The 19,293-nt window shown below is 34.5% G+C and overlaps 1 protein-coding gene and 1 pseudogene across 1 annotated transcript in view; one reads left to right on the top strand and one right to left on the bottom strand.

Annotated features, from left to right (window-relative positions):
• Positions 1 to 19,293, bottom strand: part of LOC112931013 (bifunctional heparan sulfate N-deacetylase/N-sulfotransferase 4) — a 286,514-nt gene that overhangs the window by 73,762 nt on the left and 193,459 nt on the right. The window lies entirely within an intron of this gene.
• Positions 5,219 to 5,446, top strand: LOC112931001 (cytochrome c oxidase subunit 7C, mitochondrial pseudogene; annotated as a pseudogene).

Genomic DNA, 19,293 nt, shown 5'->3' with positions numbered 1-19,293 from the left:
AGCCAGACATGACCTACTGGGTAAAGGAATTGCTATAAATAGGCCTTAACTGATGTGGTGGTGAAGTGTTGCAGGTATGTGTGTGTGTGTGTGTGTGTGTGTGAAATATTTTATAGTCCTAAGATTAGGTCTCACTCTTGTAGTGAGCCTGTGTCTCAGACTGTGAATTTCTCAAATGCTTCTCAACCACTCTCTCCATTCTTAGGTAGAACTGGATGACTAGACTGGCATGGAGTTATGTGTTTTTTCTTCTCCTGGGTCAATTAGGCTCTGATAAAATCCTGTAGATTAGGCTCTGTTTGAACAGTTTCTCCTTAAGTAAAACCTTGTTAAGAACAGAATGCTTGGAGGTATTTCCAAATTGTTCCTTTTTCCTCCCTCCGCTGGCAGCATGAAAGGATGCTTTTTTTCTCAGATATTCACTCTAATTCATTCTAATGTGGCCGAGCATCTGGATGCAAAGCTCACAAAAGTGTAGGGGCTCCCCTATGTCTACGTCTCCCTAGAGTATTTGACCCTCAAACTTGTCCCTACTGAGCCTCTAGCAACTTATTAATTACAGTTCAGGTTTTCCTCCCTGGTCTCTGGTTCCCATGGAGGTTTTTGCCCCAGGAAGTTGATTCTATTCACTTGCTGTGTTTCTAATAGTGATTTACGCTGAACCTTACTTATCTGACCCATCTAAGAAGAATTGCTAATTTTTGAGTTTTTTCAGCTTTTTATTTGTTGTTGGGATAGAATGATGACTTCCAAGCTCTTTATATGTCAGACCAGAAAACTGTAGCCTAGGTTGACTTATAATAAAGGAAAGCAAAGAGAAATAAAGTTAAAAAACAACACATGCACTATCTTTAAACCTGAAGCACTTATCATCTAGACTTTGGTTTCCGATCTTAACTCTCCAGTATTTGGAAATCTCCAGACTATTGACATCTCTGGGAATTTTCACTTAGGTTATAGACGCCAAAAGCAAAGCTGATGGAATAAAATAAGATTCTTCAGGGTTTTAGTTCAGGGTTCCTTTGAGATTGGCATTATAATTCTTATTAAATTAATGTTTTTTAAAAATGTTAGTTCTAAAAATAAAAAATAAAAAAAAATAAAATAAAAATGTTAGTTCTGCTGTCACATATCTTTCACAATGTTCGTGATTTAAATATGAAAATGTTTACCTTTGATTAATGGATTATTTGAAAAAACAAGTGATTTTTAAAAAGATTTTTATTTATTCATGAGAGAGACAGAGACATAGGCAGAGGGAGAAGGAGGCTCCCCAAGTGGAGCCTGATGCTGGACTCAATTCCAGGATCCCAGGATCACAACCTGAACCAAAGGTGGAGGCTCAACCACTGAGTCACCCAAGCATCCCAAAAGGAACTTTCTAATTTACAAAATGCTATACTTTTCCACATGCATTAAATCTGTGTAATAGTAATTTGGACTATGAAATAATCCCTATTTCCCCACCCAAGTGAGATTGTTTTTTACTGTAATACATATCACACATTTCTCAACTATTTGTCCTCTCACAACTAACACATTAAAAATTATTTAAATATAAAGGGATCTGACTTAAAGTTACTTTGCATACACTATCAAACTGAAGATGGAAAACAAATAAGCAAAGATATGAAAAACAGGCTATAATAATTTGTGTGAAGTCAGTTTCTGCATTGCCCAAAATACAGTTGCATGATGGATATTATTTCTTTTTTTTTTTCCTCTTACAAATAGTCAGTGGTACATGTATAGCCTCAATCTAATTAGTATACCACCCTATAAAATTCCTACATTATGCATCCGTGGGCTACTTCACTGCTAATTTGTGAGAATAAAGCTTATTAAGTAGACTATTCATCCTGAATAGAATTATACAGATAATATTTAGCTTCTTCTTAAAGCCGTTATGTAGCACACACAAATTGAATCTCCCTATAATGTGTTAATAGAGATTTCTTATCAATTTATCAGCTATTCACAGAGAAGACTTAATCTGACTTTTTAATCAGAATGTCCTTATAAGTGTAGATAAAGGGTTTTATTTGACTTTGCCTTAGATTAAGGATGCTTTTTTTTTTTTTTAACATTTAGGTTATAAAAAATGGCAAAGACCTAGTGAAATTGAGATATAAAAAGACATTATTTGTTTTCATGAACTTTTATTTGTTTTCCTTTATCTTTTCTAATTTTTAAAAAAAATTTATTTATTTATTCATGTGAGACACAGAGATAGAGGCAGAGACATAGGCAGAGAGAGAAGCAGGCTCCATGCAGGGAGCCCGATGTGGGACTCAATCCTGGGACTCCCGGGACCACACCCTGGGCCGAAGGCAGATGCTCAACCACTGAGCCACTCAGGCATCGCTGTTTTCCTTAATCTAGCTGATTTCATGCATTTTTTTTCAAAGATAATTTTTATGATTAAAAGTGCTTAGAAATGATAATTAGCATTCATTTTTGTAGTTCTACTATGTATAAACAAACCCTAGAATTAATTTTATTCACTATTTGATCAGTTCATTATGGAGTATTATATTTTCAAGCCAACCATTTTCCAATTAATTTTGAATGGTGAACAGCACAGTTGAAATTCTGTTCTTTTCCATTTACTTACATTAAAGATTCATTTTGGGTAATCAGAGAATTTTGTATCAGCTATTTTTTTACCTTAAAGGTTTGCTTCTGACACTTTAATAAATTATCCTGTGGTCTGTGCTGGAAGGTAACTAAATTCTTTTGCTCAACAGCTTTCTCACTGACACATGTTCATTTATTACTATTTCTTCTGTCAGCTGACTCACTTGAGGCTAATTCTGATGAAGTGCTTTCAAACAAGGACCACTATCGGTTTACATTAATGAGAAGATGGTGAAAAGGCAGCTTTCGAAAGGACAAATTAGAAAAAGAAAAATTATGAACTTTGGGATCAATTTTTTTATGAGTCATAACATAATTAACTATAAAATATGAAGCTGAAAAGTATTATTCTCAGTGGACCCTGATATTTTGGCTTCATTTAGGAACTGTATTAAGAAGGAAAATGAAGGAGAAGAATTGAAAAGAAAAATAGACTTACAGTCATACTTAGGAAGAAAAATTGTGCAGAAAAGCTTGAGTTAGGAAGAAACAGATTTAATCATATACCTGGAGTTGGATGATAAAAGTCCCTTTGACTTTTACGTTTGTACTATAATTTTTCTATCATGTTATCACCTCTACCAGCAATTCTTATTATGAAAGGAGATATTTGGGGGAGATTATTCTACAGATAAGCATTCTTTAGTAACATATTTTACATTATAAATGGGATCTTTAAACTTCCATACTTTATTTTTTTTAAAGATTTTATTTATTCATTAGAATACACAGAGAGGAGAGAGAGAGAGAGAGAGAGAGAGAGGCAGAGACATAGGCAGAGGAAGAAGCAGGCTCCATGCAGGGAGCCTGACGTGGGACTCCATCCTGAGTCTCCAGGATCACACCCTGGGCTGAAGGCGGCGCTAAACCGCTGAGCCACCCAAGCTGCCCTAAACTTCCATACTTTAAACAAATAGATGTGGTTAACCCATTCTGTCCTGTAGTTAATTCCCATGCCAATACAAACACAGATATGCAAAATAATACATAATTGTTACATTTCCCCATATGTATTTGAAGTAAAATAAAATCATTTGCTTTATCTAATTTTAGGCCTTGACCTTAAGTGTGGAGAGGAGATATAGGCTTTTGTCTAGACTAGAAACAAATTTCCAATTGACTTGTATTTGACTGTATCTAGAACTCCAGCTCTTCTGAAGGGACTGTGGTGCATTTATTTTTCACAATTAAGCCTGTATATCTAGACTGAAGTCAGCGTATTTTATAAAACTTTAGCTTTCAATAAATAGGAGTAATAACTCTTTTTATTCTTTTAGTGATTCTTGATTCTATTTTCTTTGCAGCTGTCTTAATTTTATAGAAAAGAAGTACTCAGTCCATTTAATCTTGTCTGAAAGGACATTAAAATGAGAAAAAAAAAACATTAGAATGAGGAACATTAGAATGATAAGACCCTAACTAGCTAAGAAACACTGGCAAATTATTACCCTTCCTTATTCTCTCTCTCTCTTTTTTTTAACTCTGGGAAATAAAGTGGAAGCATTGAACATGTATCTTTGCTCTTTTAATTGTTTGCTTTACTCTAAAGTCAAATCTTATGCTTGTCCTTGGTAGTCTTTAAGAACACGTATCTGGTCCAGAATAAGAGCATAAGGTCTTTTTTATGAGGGCTGCTCTCATAACCTCTGATATTTACTAAAAGCTCTGATATTTACTAAATGTCTAACTTTAAGCAGGTTAACTACTTAACCTTGCTATGCCTCAGGTTCTTCATCTACTTTTTTAAAAAAGAGGTAAATAATAGAGCCTCTCTCAAAGGTTCGTTTTGAAGATGAAATTAAGTTAATACACACAAAGGACCAGAAGTACCAATGTCTAGTAATAAAAAAATTCTTTAAAAAAAGTTTTAATTTATTTTAATTAACAAATTTATATATACGCACTAAGTTGCATGGGTAAAGCAAAAAGGAATTTCATGTGCAAACATCCCAGAAGCTGCTCACCATCTAAACAGACAAGTTAAAAAGGGGTGATGATAGATGCTAAGTTAGCAGTGATTCAAGCTAATAGCAGAGTTTAGAAGAGAAGCATCTAACTGGACCTGGTGTGGGGGTGGTCAGGAAGTCTTCAAAGAGGATGTTTTACCTAAACTGAGCGAGGAGAGGAAAAAGGTAAAGAAAGTGAACAAGAGAAAGGGAAGAGCATAAGCCCTATCTTACAGGCATGAATAAAAAGGGTTCCACCCACATGGCTGGATGTTGCAGTCCTTGGCATGGTGTGAGACCAGTGCTGACTAGATTCATACAGAGAAGAGATGTGCATCCACGCTAAGAGGTTCAGACTTGAAGGAAAATCATTAAATGATTTTGAGAGGAATGGTATGAAAAGATTTCTATTTAACATAAGATATAAGGTGTATAGAAGGTGAATTAAAGGAGAAATACTGGTAAGAAATATACAACAACTGGAGAATGATCAAGTGAATAATGCCAAAGTCATATTTTAGTGTATAGTATAACATTCATAGTGTAACTTTAAATCACTCTAATGTCGCCCTTTCGGCCAGGAGCAGGGTCGTGGAGGGCAGCGGGCGTGGTGCTGCGGGTCCTGCAGGCTGGGGGTCCGCGGCTCTCGCAGGACCTTCAGCGGCGCTATGCTGGGACAGAGCATCTGGAGGTTCACGACCTCTGTGGTCCCTAGGAGCCACGATGAGGAGGGCCCCGGGAAGAATTTGCCATTTTCAGTGGAAAACAAGTGGAGGCTACTACTTATGATGACTTTGTATTTTGGATCTGGATTTGCTGCACCCTTTTTTATAGTAAGACACCAACTGCTTAAGAAATAAGGATGTTTTGGGATCCCTGGGTGGCGCAGTGGTTTGGCGCTTGCCTTTGGCCCAGGGCGCGATCCTGGAGACCCGGGATCGAATCCCACATCAGGCTCCCGGTGCATGGAGCCTGCTTCTCTCTCTGCCTATGTCTCTGCCTCTCTCTCTCTCTCTGTGACTATCATAAATAAATAAAAATTAAAAAAAAAAAGAAATAAGGATGTTTTAATTGATCCACTAAACAGATGTGAAAAGGAACATTTTAAGAGGTGCAGTCTCTGAAAAATGGATCAAACTCTTGAATTCAACATACTCAACATGTTTGTAAATAAACTTATGGCATGAATCTTTAATGCCTCTTTGCTGAAACATGGAATGTAATAATTGTGCTTTTTTATTTGGGAAATATTCAGGATTAGTTTGGTCAGAATATGTGTGTGATTGTGCCTGTTCCTTGTTTTTAGATTTGAGGTTTTATTTAATTTTTTATTACTAGGTCAGGACCTTGTTGGTAATCTATATTACTAAAAATACAAACTTTGTTGTCACATAGTAATCTTTTAATTGAAAAAGAAGTATACTTTTATTTGCCTTTACTAAATAAGCAGTAAAATTGGTTTTCTTCATGAGTGACACTCATGAGGAAAAGCACTAGTGTATACAGAGTGAAGTTCCAAGACTTTCCTCCAGACCTGTGATCTAAAACTAAAATTTTGCCATGACAAATATGCTATTGACCAATACTAGTCTTCTTTAGACTAAATAAAAGTAGAATATTTGAAATGAAACATACTCGCTTGTAAAACAATATGGAAATATTCCAAGTTTATTCTGGAATTTTAGTAGAAATGGACTAAAAGATGGTTCTGATTAGCAATTTATATCAGTGAATCAAATTTATGTTATTGATAGTGAAATGCTGCTAGCTACTTAAAATGTAGTGACTTGGTTCCTAGGGCTTTGTATTGGGGCAGGAAAAAGGTAGTTTTTAAATGTTTAATCCTTGTTTAGTCACTTTTGGAATACCACACTGATGTTAGAAAAATGCCGTAAAGCATAGATTGTAAAATGGTGCTCCATTTGAGCTCTAGACTTTTCGGTGAATAGGGGTGCTATACTTTTTAAACCATTATTATAAAACAAGAATAGTTACATAGAAAGAATAGTTACAAGAAAGTCTCTTTGGGTTCTTGAAAAATTACTCTGAGTGGTTCTACATCCTTCCATAGAACAAAACTACTGCCTAAATTAGTCCTCACAACATTAGATTATCTGCATACCCCTAATGTTAAACTACTGATTTGGTGGAACCTTAAAAAACTTTATGTGACTGGGCCTATCATCACAATCTCCAATAATCATGCAATAGTTACTTAAATATGGATATAATTAAATCTTTATGACTGCCCAACTTAAAAAAAATAACTCTGATATCAGGGGAAAATCCTCATGCTAGAATACTAAATTAAAATGACAAGATATAAACTGTATATTCTATGGTCATAGATACTTAAGAAGCACTTTAAAATGTTAATTGTGGCAGGAGGTAGGTGAATTTTGTCCTGTTTTATTTTCCTTTATTTTCCACATTGTTCTATGAAAGCATGTTTTTATTACTTCTGTTATTAGAAAAAAAAACATATTTTTATACACTTTAAATCAACTCGAATTCAATTCTTGTGAGCTTTTGTCTTTTTCAGGGACAGTAAAAAACTATGCTAACATACTCTTTAATTACGCAGAGTTTGTTAAATATAAAATGCTTTACCCTACCATATTGCTCAATATGTTACACAAAGTCATTTAACTGGATAACAGCTGCAGGACACTGGTACAATTTCAATTAAGAATTATATTTGAAGTTAGACAATTTTTTGTTATCCAAGGTTAAAGTTTTCTCTCTACTATAACTAGATTCAGAAAAATAGAGCAAAATCCAGAAACACATTAACACAAACACACAAACAGTAACTTTTCAAACCTTTTTTCTTGGACAACAAACTAATTCTTAAATTTTGTAATTTTACTATTCTGAAGCAATTTCAATAACATTGTTTTCTACTTTCACATTATAGTAAAGGAAGTAAACCATTGGCTTAAATAATATATTTTAAAATTGTTTAATTGACTATCGTGAAAAGTGTTCTGATGTTATTATGTTTAAATATATATAAGGGAAAATTTTATGAAACATTTATGTTACAAAATATGAGGCTTGGAATGGACCAATTCTTTTTCTATTACTCAATATCATGCCATCCACCAATATCTTAATCAAAATAGTATGCCAATTTGATCCAAACCCTAGAATTTAAGAAATTTATATATTTATTGTTTTCAAAATTCACTTAATCAAAAAATTACCACCTCCTAATTAGTGATATTCTTCAATGAAAAGGAAACAAGAGCCATAATAATAAAAAAGTTTACTTTTATTTATTATTATTATTTTTTTTAATTTTTATTTATTTATGATAGTCACAGAGAGATAGAGAGAGAGGCAGAGACACAGGCAGAGAGAGAAGCAGGCTCCATGCACCGGGAGCCCGATGTGGGATTCGATCCCGGGTCTCCAGGATCGTGCCCTGGGCCAAAGGCAGGCGCCAAACCGCTGCGTCACCCAGGGATCCCACTTTTATTTATTATGACAATTATGAATAAAGCATATGAAGGAAGGAGAATTTGTAAATCACTACATCTAGGCTAACATGGCATCAGGGTTAGAGGCTTAAAAATTCTGACCCACTGAGACTTATTAGAAATCTAAATTTCTAATTTAGACTAATTCAATGCCCATTCAAAAGTTTATAATTTAAGATATCCCCAATTTCCTTGAGTAAATCCTTACTCATTAGTAAAGATAATTTTATGCATTAGTATGAAATTAAAAGGTTATTGAGATAGTAGCAAGATGTATCATTAAAATGCCAGAAAAGTTGCTAATATCTCATTTGAAATGTAGATTTTATTTTTAATTTTGACTTAAACAGTTTGGCTTCATAGAGAGCTCTTCTTGGTTGGCATAAGAAATTATTCCAGGACAGATAATTCTTTGACTATTGTAAGAGGATGATATTTCGAGCTGTATTTATTAGCTTATCTTGTCTGTTAAACATTTATGAGCTGGTTCTTTATCGTCCAAAATGGCAAGGGAGCAAGAAAGATGAGCTGGAAAAAGATACTATGAGACCTTGTGGACACTGAAAAGATATGATCATGGGTACAGATTCTGTCTCAGGATGCCTTAAACATGTCAAAGCACGTTCTCTTCAGACCCACTCAAAAGCTTGGTAAAAGGAATAGAGGGGAAATTAAAGGTATCCAATGAGGCATAAACTGTAGTATGTGAGCACAAATGGAAAGCTCATCTCAATCATCCATGTCTTTAATTTCTCAGAATTGCCATTTCAGGAAATGAACATTTCTATTAGAGAAAAAAGAGACTGTCACTATTATGACAGTCATTCAAGGGAGGGGGCTTGTGTGTGCGTATAGTGGCTTGTTCTTCATCCTAGAGAAAATGAGAAGATTTTCCTTGCAATACTAATAAGAAATATCTAGGATAATATTCCCAAATATAAGAGAGAAATTTTGCATGTTATTGAATCTATAATTTTGCTTATACAGTCCCATAACTTTATATGACATCTTGATGCCAATATATCTTACTATTATAATCTCCTGAATTGCAGACTCACAAAGCCAAATGACTAATATTTTGGATGCCTAAAGTATATCTCAATCTCAGCTTCTTAGTAAATGTACTTTTGATAGCCCCTTCCTCAAACTGGCTCCTCTCTCAATACTCCCCATTTTAGTAAATGTGCTTTCATTCATCTGCTTCTTCAAGCTAAATCATTTGGGCCATTATTGACTCTTCTTTCTTCCACACCACATCAAATCCATCAATAAAAGGTATTCTATAGTTCTATAGTCAACTATGTCTCACTACTTCCACTAGTATTGCCCTGCCCAAGCATTAATTTCTGCCTTAAAATATCCTCTTAATTTGTATCTTTGTTCCACACTGGCTGACTTCAGACTCTTCTCTATTCGGGGGACAGATTATTTCTTTCAAAACATAATCTGATTGTGTCAGATCCCTATTCAAAAGCTTCCAATGACTCACATCACATTTAAATAAAGAGAATACTTGTAAAAAAAATATAAAAACACACTTACAATAATATAAAGAATAAAATGTCTTTCCATGGCCTATAAGGCATTGCATGATTTGGTCCTGATACTAAAGAGAGGTTAGAAGAATATACAAAATACACAAAATAACAACATTTGTTTTTCATATTTATAATGCTTTTCTGTCTCTTAATTAGCTTTTCAATCTACTACTGCAGTGGCCCCCAGAATGCAAGAATGCCAGCAGGGGTAATAAACGTATCTCCATAAGAAAATATTACAATTTTGTTTTTATTTATTGTGTATCTCAATATAATATATGTGGTATAGTAATGTGTTAGCATAATGGGAATGAATTTAACTTATATGTAAATAAACATTTATGAATGTTTTGTGGATACATGTTCAAAATCATTTTTATTGATATGGTATAAGTCTCAAAAAATGTTAGATACCACTGGCTTAGAGGGAATTTCTTTTCACTGTCCATTAGGAGAGAAATACTAAACATATTTTAAAACCTTGAAATACTTTAAATACAAGTGGGTGACTGTGTAAATTATAAGGAATACTACTTTTTAATAAGGTAACAATCATCCTTTCAGAATCAGTACCCCCTTTCTCTGTATTTCCTTGAAACTTCAACAGTCATGGCACTAAATTCAGGTTTTGCAATTTGCTTATATTAAACCTGAGGTGGCAGGAAATTGAGGTGAGTAGTACTTGAGTTTCCAGTCCATGCTTTTAATCACTATCTTTTGAAAAGCAAGAGCAACTGCTTGTTTCCCTTTAATGTTTCATTAACTTCTTTTTCACTGCTGGCATTGCCAGGCAGAGAATAGAGAACAGGTTACTTGGAAACAAGACAGTGGCAAGTGGAAATAGGGATATTTTTTATCTGCTCCTATAATGCCTCTTTTGCTACAGATGTTGATCTGTTTTTTATTTTTACTTAAAATATTAAACTTCATCATCCTAATTAATTTTTTAAATGAAGAAAAATTAAATAACATGTTGCTTAGCAAAGGCACTAGGTATAAATACTGAAAGCCAGAGAATTGTTAAGAGGATCCCTAAAGGCAAATGTTCTCACTAACCTCACCCTGTTTTCAAGGGTTCTTATGCAATCACAAATAGGCGTTTCCTCTGTGGTCTCTCTGTTCAGTCTACTAAAAACAAAACACAAAGCTATCACATCTCTAGGAGGGAACCTCAAAAGATTGGTCAATGCCATAACGGGGCCAGTGAACTTTGTACTTGAATTTGGTTTTATTTCTTCATGGCTCACTATTTTCTTCCCACTGATACCAGGTAGGATGCAATGAGGTTAATGAGTCAAATTAGAAATTAAGATAAATATACTAGATATCTAATTCATACCTCTTTTATAATCATCTACTTATTAACAGTCAAAATATGCAAAAAATTACAACCCTTCTGTTCATGATTGGATTATGAGATAAAAAGTCATTTTTCTTGGATATGGACAAAGTCTTAAGAACTGACTCTCTTTTTTTTTTTAAATAAAGAAAACACTTCACTGAAGACACTAATTGGAGTAATATAAAGTCTGTGTGTTTTCCGAAACATAAGTTTGTTTTAAAATCTACTTCATTGGTTGTTAACCGAAGTCTTTTATTTTTATCATTATGTTGGCATTAAAAGTTAGTGGACAGTAACATGTAATATTACTACATGTTTTTTTGGTCTAGTAATACAGTGATTCTAGAAATAATGAGCTGAAGTTGCTCATTAAAGAGAACAAGAGAAAGAAAAGACAGGGTGGGGGAAAGTGGGGGAGGAGGGAAATAGGGGAAGTGGGAGGAGGAGAGGAGGAAGAAGGGAAGGAAAAGAAGGAGGGAAGGATGGAGGGAGGAAGAAAGGAAAGAAAGAAAAGAGGGAAGTAAAGAAAGTTAAAAGGAAAGAGGGAAAAAAGAAAAGGAAAAACATAGGAAAATAACCCCACATAGACTATGGGTTCAAAATAGCAGTGTTTCCATTGTTACACAGTATTAAAATCAATTTAAAAGGCTAATCTTCTGAAGTCCTGAGATTGTTCATTTTGCAAAGGTAGCCTAGAAGAAAAGATAGCACCTACTGTTGGCCTCTTCTACCAGCATCCCATTTGTGAGCGGTGGACTAACAAGATTTGTTTTTTTATGGAGACGAGGACAGTTTTTTGAAGGTTCTAGCAGGGAACAAACTACTCATGGTCTGATGAAAGGAAAAGTATTCTTTTTCAAGGAAGATCACCATCTTGATGGAATAGCTTGAATACTGAATATTAAGAATATTCACTTTGTTTGTAAACCTGTGTATCATATCACTCACCTACTCTAGTGCCCCTATAAAGACCTGTACCCAAGGCCCCAAGGCCTCTTCCAACCTCCTATCTCCTTTCACTCTTATCCCTGTTTCTGTTGTTCTTTCCATGTATGCCTTCAGCTCATTAGTTTCCTGTCAGCATGAAACAGCCTCTTCTTCAATGTCAGTCAAAATTCTATATACTCTGTCCAGCTCAAAAATCACATTGTCTTTGTAGACTTTTCTAATTCTTTCAGACCCTGGAAACCACCCTTTTGTGTATTTCCATTCTTTTCTTCTTCTTCTTCTTCTTCTTCTTCTTCTTCTTCTTCTTCTTCTTCACTTTTTTTTTTTCCATTACACTGAGTATGGTGCCCAATATGGGACTTGAACTCACCATCCTGAGATCGTGACATGAGCTGGGATCAAGAGTCAGATGTTTAACTGATTGAGCCAACCAGGCAATCATCCATTCCTTGTTAAAATAGCATTTATCAAACTTTATATTCATTTCTTTCATCAGTCTATGAGGACTGTACCCTTGTGTTCTTACTTCTTTGATACACTAATAGTACTTAATAGGTGCTTATTGAGTGAATCAAGGACCCTACAGCTTTGATGTGAGCATGCAATTACACAAACCTATTCAACCCTAGAAGTTGATGGAGTACAGTCATTGCTGCTAAGATCATTTTCCCTCAAAGAGACAGGTTTTTCCCAAGTTATATTACTGTTTTGACAGTTGTCTGACTAGGGAAGACAGCAAAATGTAATGCAAAAAGAATGAAGGCTTTGGTACCTGACTTCCTGAGTTAAACTTGCAGTTCTGCAATCTCCAGCCGCATGATACTAGATTAATTAACATTACTGGATAGTTTCCTCATTTAGAAAATGGAGATAATAACATCCATTTCATATGGTTGTTGGAAGGATTACATGAGTTAATACACGTAAATCATTTAGAATATTAAATATAGTAAACATTGAATAAGTACTAGCTAGCAATTTACTATAACTAGAACAAAGAGAACTTTATCATATTAAAAATAATGGGTGTCAATACTTGAGTGGGTATTGAAGATGGCTTGGATATCACAGGAATTTTTACAGATTTTACCCGCATATCTCATTTATGTTTCTGTTTCTTAGGAAATTATTGCTAGTTATGTCTTTCTAATTTTATTTTATTTTATTTAAAAAAATTTTTTTTATTATTTATTTATGATAGTCACAGAGAGAGAGAGAGAGAGAAAGAGAGAGAGAGAGGCAGAGACACAGGCAGAGGGAGAAGCAGGCTCCATGCACCAGGAGCCCGACGTGGGATTCGATCCCGGGTCTCCAGGATCGCGCCCTGGGCCAAAGGCAGGCGCCAAACCACTGTGCCACCCAGGGATCCCCTGTCTTTCTAATTTTAGGCATTCATGTAGGCAGTTAAGATAAAATAAAATATTACTTTAAGTCAAATTTGCATAAAAATTATAAAGCACTTTAGGTATACATTGTTTCCCCCCCAAATTACAAAGTCATCTGTGTGTGTCAAAACAAACAAGCGGACAGTGATCAAATATACAGAATTGCTTTCAATTGCACATTAACATTGTAAATCTTGGGCTAAAGATCACTTCTACAGCTCATAATGACATCTATCCAGGAATATACAGTGGTTTAGTGATCTCTATACCACTTATATCCTCCCTGCACTCTCCATCCTCCATTGCAACATAAATGTTGCTGGACTCATGGAGCTAATATGGAGTGGATCCTTGGTTATGTAAGGACAGGAAATAGAATTGGGGGAAAGAGACAGATGGTGAACACATAAATCAACAGGATAGCTTAGCATCTACTATGAAAAACTAAGACATGTAAGTGATAGACAGGTACTGAGTAAAGGGCAGGCAACCACTCTCTGAGGAAATGACGTTTGACCTGAGATATGAATGGCAGAAGAAATTAGGCTTAGAAATTTCTGAAAGCCACGGTATTTTGAAACAAAGTGCCAGAAACACAAAAGTCCTGAGGGGCAAACAATCTCGGCATATTTAGACTGTAAAGAAATAAGGATAGTATGGTTGGAGTGTAGTAAGTAAAGGGCAGAGTGGAACTTGATTACTGCAGAGAAGATGGCCAGGTCATGGCCCAGAGTTGGAGTTTTATTCTAAGATTAAATGAGATGCCATTGGAGGGCTTTAAGAATGGCCATGGCATGCTTTATTTTGCATTTAATAATATCATCCTGACTGCTCTTGGAATAATGGAGTCTGGGTGGCTGGAATGGTAGCAGCTGTCCGGGAGAGAGATAATGGAGCCACTGTCTTTGTAGGCTCATCGTGGAGATGGAAAGAAAATAAGCACTAATTGGAGTATATTTTGGAGGCAGTGTTGACAATACTTACTGATGGACTTATTCATTCAACATATATATAATAGGGCCTACCATGGGAACATGTCATAAAAGTAATGTGCCTGATTTAACTGGGAGTTTGCTTGCTCACCAGAAAGTCATTTCCCAAACCATCATAGTTCAGCCAATGGCTCCTTGCACTGTAAGTCACTATGTCTGTGCTTGCTTATAGATGGATTTCTTTTTCAAAATCTGATGAGCACTGGGTGTTATTCTATATCTTGGCAAATTGAACTCCAATAAAAATAAATAAATAAAAATCGGAATCACTAAAGATTCAAGAGTGATTATATGCTATAGCATATACTTTTAAAGAAGCATTTGGCAAAATATAGGATAAAAGCTACTTCCAATTTGGGGCAATGTGATATGTTTAAGTTTCTTTTTTATTTCTCTAAATAGCTCATAATTCCTAAACTCTATGTTTATGAGCGTAACATCTCAGTCCATGTAGAAAGCTCTGCCTATATAGATTTGATTGCTTGAGCAAGTTGTTTAAGTGAACTACAGAATGGACTTCTGAAAGGAAATTTCAGGAGGATGGCAATTTTCAAGTCACATCTTTTATTCACATTTGATTTGAATGTGTACCTGTGTGTGAAAGAGAATTTAAGTGGATATAATAACAGCTTCAAGAAGGAGTAAAATTCCGCTACTTACACTTTGTACCTTGAATGCTATTATTGGATACCTTAAATTGTGCTAAAAGTGACAATTATAAATCAGGGAAACACTTCATGCTTGGAATCTTTTACATTGTTTAAGTTAGTAATTTTCACATAGTTCTAAAGGATGTTGGCAGTTGTGAACTTGCCGTTTACAAGAACACGACCTTTTCTTTACTTCTAAATCTCTTTGCTCCTTCTCTAGTTTTAGTTAATGTCTTCACAGAGGTCATTGAACTCTCACTGTTCTGTTAGATGTGAAGTTCAATGGAGACAGATCTGTAGGATCAATGATTGTAGACATGAAGAGTACCCTTTCCCTTTGTGATAAGTAATGAAATCTAGCCTGGAGTTTTCTATTTAATCTGTGGGATTGGGTTATCTTATTTCTATTGAGTTCAATTGGTTCATCTAAATCATCTATAATTATGAAACAATTGGGAAGGTCTTCCATTTTTCATATAATTAATTTTTATGTACTAAACACAGAGATTGCTATAATTCTATTTATTCCTCATTTGAGCAAGATTTTCACAACAATGTTCACTATAAAGTTTTAAAAATGTATGGACCCAGTATTTCCAGAAAACCTCTCTATTGTTAATAATAATAATAATAATAATAATAATAATAGACCTTAAAATCAACAACACTAACCACAAAACCAGAAACTTTTGACAAAAACATCTGAGGTACTTTGGTAGGAACCAAAAACGAATTAAAAAAACAGTCTTGCCTGGCCAAGCAAGTGTTGCATTTGATGGGTCAATTTGTTTTACTGGAAGAAAGAATAATGATAGAAATGTTATCATTTAAAAATAGCTCAGAAAGCACAATAAAGTAACACAACCAAGAATGTTTTCAGAAGCAAAACATATAATAAACTAAAAGCCTTGGTAAAAAGAGAATGTCTTTATCCCATGATTTATGTGTTTCAGCAGGGAGAAACAATCAAGCAAAATTCAAACTGCAAATAAACCCAGAGTTTATGGGCTGCTAACACACCTCAAATATCATTTGATAATAAAAATGATATATATTTCTACTTTTTCAAGTAAGAATTCTATCCAAATTATTTACATTTTCTCTGAAAAACCAAAGCACTTACTTTTTATCACATTTCATATTATCTGTGTAAAACAGTAAGGGGACTAACATTATTCTCCCCATTTTACAAACAGAGAAATTCTGAGGCATTAGGAATATTATATGACTTTTTCTTATAATTAATACAAATAATACACTAAAACAAGATCCTTTGAATTTCAGTTACTAGATAAGTTACATTCCTGAGGCCCATCTGATGAAAGAGAAAGGAATGGGTTTCCATTTTTTCTTCTTTCCATCCTTGACTCCTTCCCTTTCCCTTCCCTTCCCTTTTTTCCTTTCCTTTCCTTATCAACTCTCCCCTTCCTTTGCTTTCCTTTCTAATCTTTCATTCTCCCTTCCTTTCCCCTTTCTTCTGACGCAGCTCTAACAATTTGTGTGAAACAGCATGTGGTATATCATACATGCAGTTATGATCCTATAATTTTCACTTATGAGTTTATTCAACAAATACCTGTTAAGTCAACACTTCATGCCTGCGGGTGCACATAGCATGGGTAAGGAAGGTAATATAAAACATAAAGATACCACTGAAAGCACTCTTGTGCATGTGGCTCCATGTGTATATATAGCAGTTGAGTCGTGTCCTAAACCTGTGAGAGCCCAGGTGGGGAAGAGAAAGTAGAAGTGAAATCTGAGGGATTAAATAGTAAGGTGGAGGCTGGAATAAATACTAGGAATAGAAAAGTGCTGTCGGCATAAGAAGGAGTATATACTAATGTTTTCTATATAGGATAGACCCTGAAATGTCAGCTAAAATTACAAATAACAATTAATAATTGATCCTGTCACTCTCTTGCTTAAATTCCTTCTCTTCCTACAACAGAATAATAACATTCAAACTGTCGACATGTCATACGAAATTTTTATGATCTTATTCTCACCTACTCTTAAAACTTTATCTTCATTTTGTACTCCTGCAAAACCCGAACATTTACAGTTCCCAAACTTGCCATGGTTATTTTACCCTCTATAACTTTCTATGTCTCTTCTCTCAGACTGGAAACCTCCTACTGCAAACTCCCACTCCACAGCCCCACCATGCTACCTTATTTGTCTGATGAATCCCTACTATTGTTCAGCTCACTCAAATATCAATTCCTCTGGACAGCATTCCCAAGCATTTCTTGACTGAGTTATGCACATGTATGAATATTCACACATTAGAACTATTTGATAGTGTCCTCAGGATGGTCTCTTTAAAAGAATGGAATAAAAGAAGAAATGAAATGATTGAGATACAAATAGCAGTTGAGGGTTTGCCCTCTAAAGAACAGTCGGCATTGTAACAATTCATTATAAATTAAGTGCCAGATTTCCAATCATTTTTATCAGGAATTGTTACATTTAAGATTAGGTCAACCTCAAATAAAAAATTGACAAATAAATATCAACTCAAGCTAACTTTAATGATAGAACCTTTTCGGCCATCTGCTGATAAGAGTAGGGATGGAAATTAGATTTTTTCTTTTTAATTCCTCAATGGAAACCAGCAAGTTAAGTATTTACATAAATACTCCTTATTATTTCAGCATATAGATGCTAATGGAAAATTGAGACTAAATAATTTGGTCACCAGAAATAAAAAAATATGAAAACACCAATATGTTTTGGGAAAGAGCTCATATTTTTATTTTCACATTATCTGACTCCTTGGAGTAGTCAGGGGAAAGTGAAGTAGGAGTAAACAAAGTGAAATAAAGTAAAGTGATACAAATGGTCTTCCTGCTTCACTGTACTACAAAATTAGAAAAAAAATAAATATGAAGAAAAAGAAACAAGATATATTGAAGGTGTTATATAATTTGTGGAAGAGATGATAAAATCAAGAATGGGGTGAAAACTCACAAACCAAAAAATAGCACACATTTTCAATTTTAATTTTGTGAAGTTCTACAAAACCCACTTACCTTCCTACTATCCCACCAACCCACTAAGGCATATAAACAGTGATGCAGAGAGGTTTTACTTTTCTTTCTTATCACCACGAATTCACTGGTTTTTGCTTCCAAACTATCCCTGAATGTCAAGAGCATTATGCATCTAATACTTACATATTACAAGCTTCAAAATAAAGAGAGGGGAAGAAAGGTTTATCTATTGACTAACATCTGCATAAATCAGAGGTTGCATTTTTTTCTGTTGAAAATTTATTTATGCTAAAGAGCTGTTCCACCACCTTTCATAACATGCTTTGGGAAAACTAAATTATCCAGTTACACTAGATGAAATAGACTTCCTCAATAAAATATTGCTGTTTTCATTTATTTTTCTAGGGAAACAAAATTGAAAAAAACCAATGCAATTTTATGGATTTGCTCATGGTCTAGAAATATATAGGAATGTAAATTGTATTCCATCAGGATCTGTAGCAACCATTGCATTAGAAAGAAGCATGTCTGCACAATAATAGCAATCTTCCTTTTATTTGATGAAAAGAGAGAGTTCAGGTTTAGGAGACAAAAATATTCTGTCTAATTTCTATGTAAATCCTACTATGGAAAATTAAACAAAAGCTGCACTACTCCCCTAAATGAGAAAAGAGCAAAATTTCTTCACATTCTCTAGATCCTTGTACTAACTCTGATCCTGATTTTCGGTGTGAATAGAAAGAATAATATCATACATAGTGAGGCCACGGATCTTAGCTGACTCCAGATTTTACAAAGTCCCTGCTGTGAGTGTGAATCACTTCAGAAGTGGTGATTTATGTCCTTTTGTAAAGGTTAGTCCTGCAAATCTTTAAGGAAAAAAAAAACAGATAAAGGAAAAAAAAAAAAGGTGACTGTAGATCTTTCAGTGAGTGGAAATAGAATTTTCCACAATCTATATACTCTACGGGGGTCCATTCTTCTCACAGTTGGTGGCTGTTCTTCCAGGCTCCGTGCCCCACAGCAACCAGTAACACTAATTGCTTCAAAATCCCTGCCCAGATAAGAGGCATATTTCACTATAGTAGAGCAGTTAGAAGTCAATTTATTTATTTATTTTTTAAATAAACAGTGCTAGAACACATGTAAAAATATCCTGTGACCCTGAGTTAGAAATATTAATATATTATTTTGTAGAGAAGCATATTTTGACAGACTATGTAACTGCTTTGTTTTACATGGAATATTATTTGATTGTTACGATTTTCTATAAAGCATGGCATTTATAGGAAATCAGAATCAAGATCATCAAAGAATACTTGGATGTCTTAATATCAGTAATCAGTAATTCTTTATCATCTGCTCTAAAATAGGCTTGGG

The sequence above is a fragment of the Vulpes vulpes genome, chromosome 4 (assembly GCF_048418805.1).
Source record: "Vulpes vulpes isolate BD-2025 chromosome 4, VulVul3, whole genome shotgun sequence".
NCBI classification, from domain to species: Eukaryota; Metazoa; Chordata; class Mammalia; order Carnivora; family Canidae; genus Vulpes; species Vulpes vulpes.
This window is presented reverse-complemented; position numbering and strand designations above follow the sequence as displayed.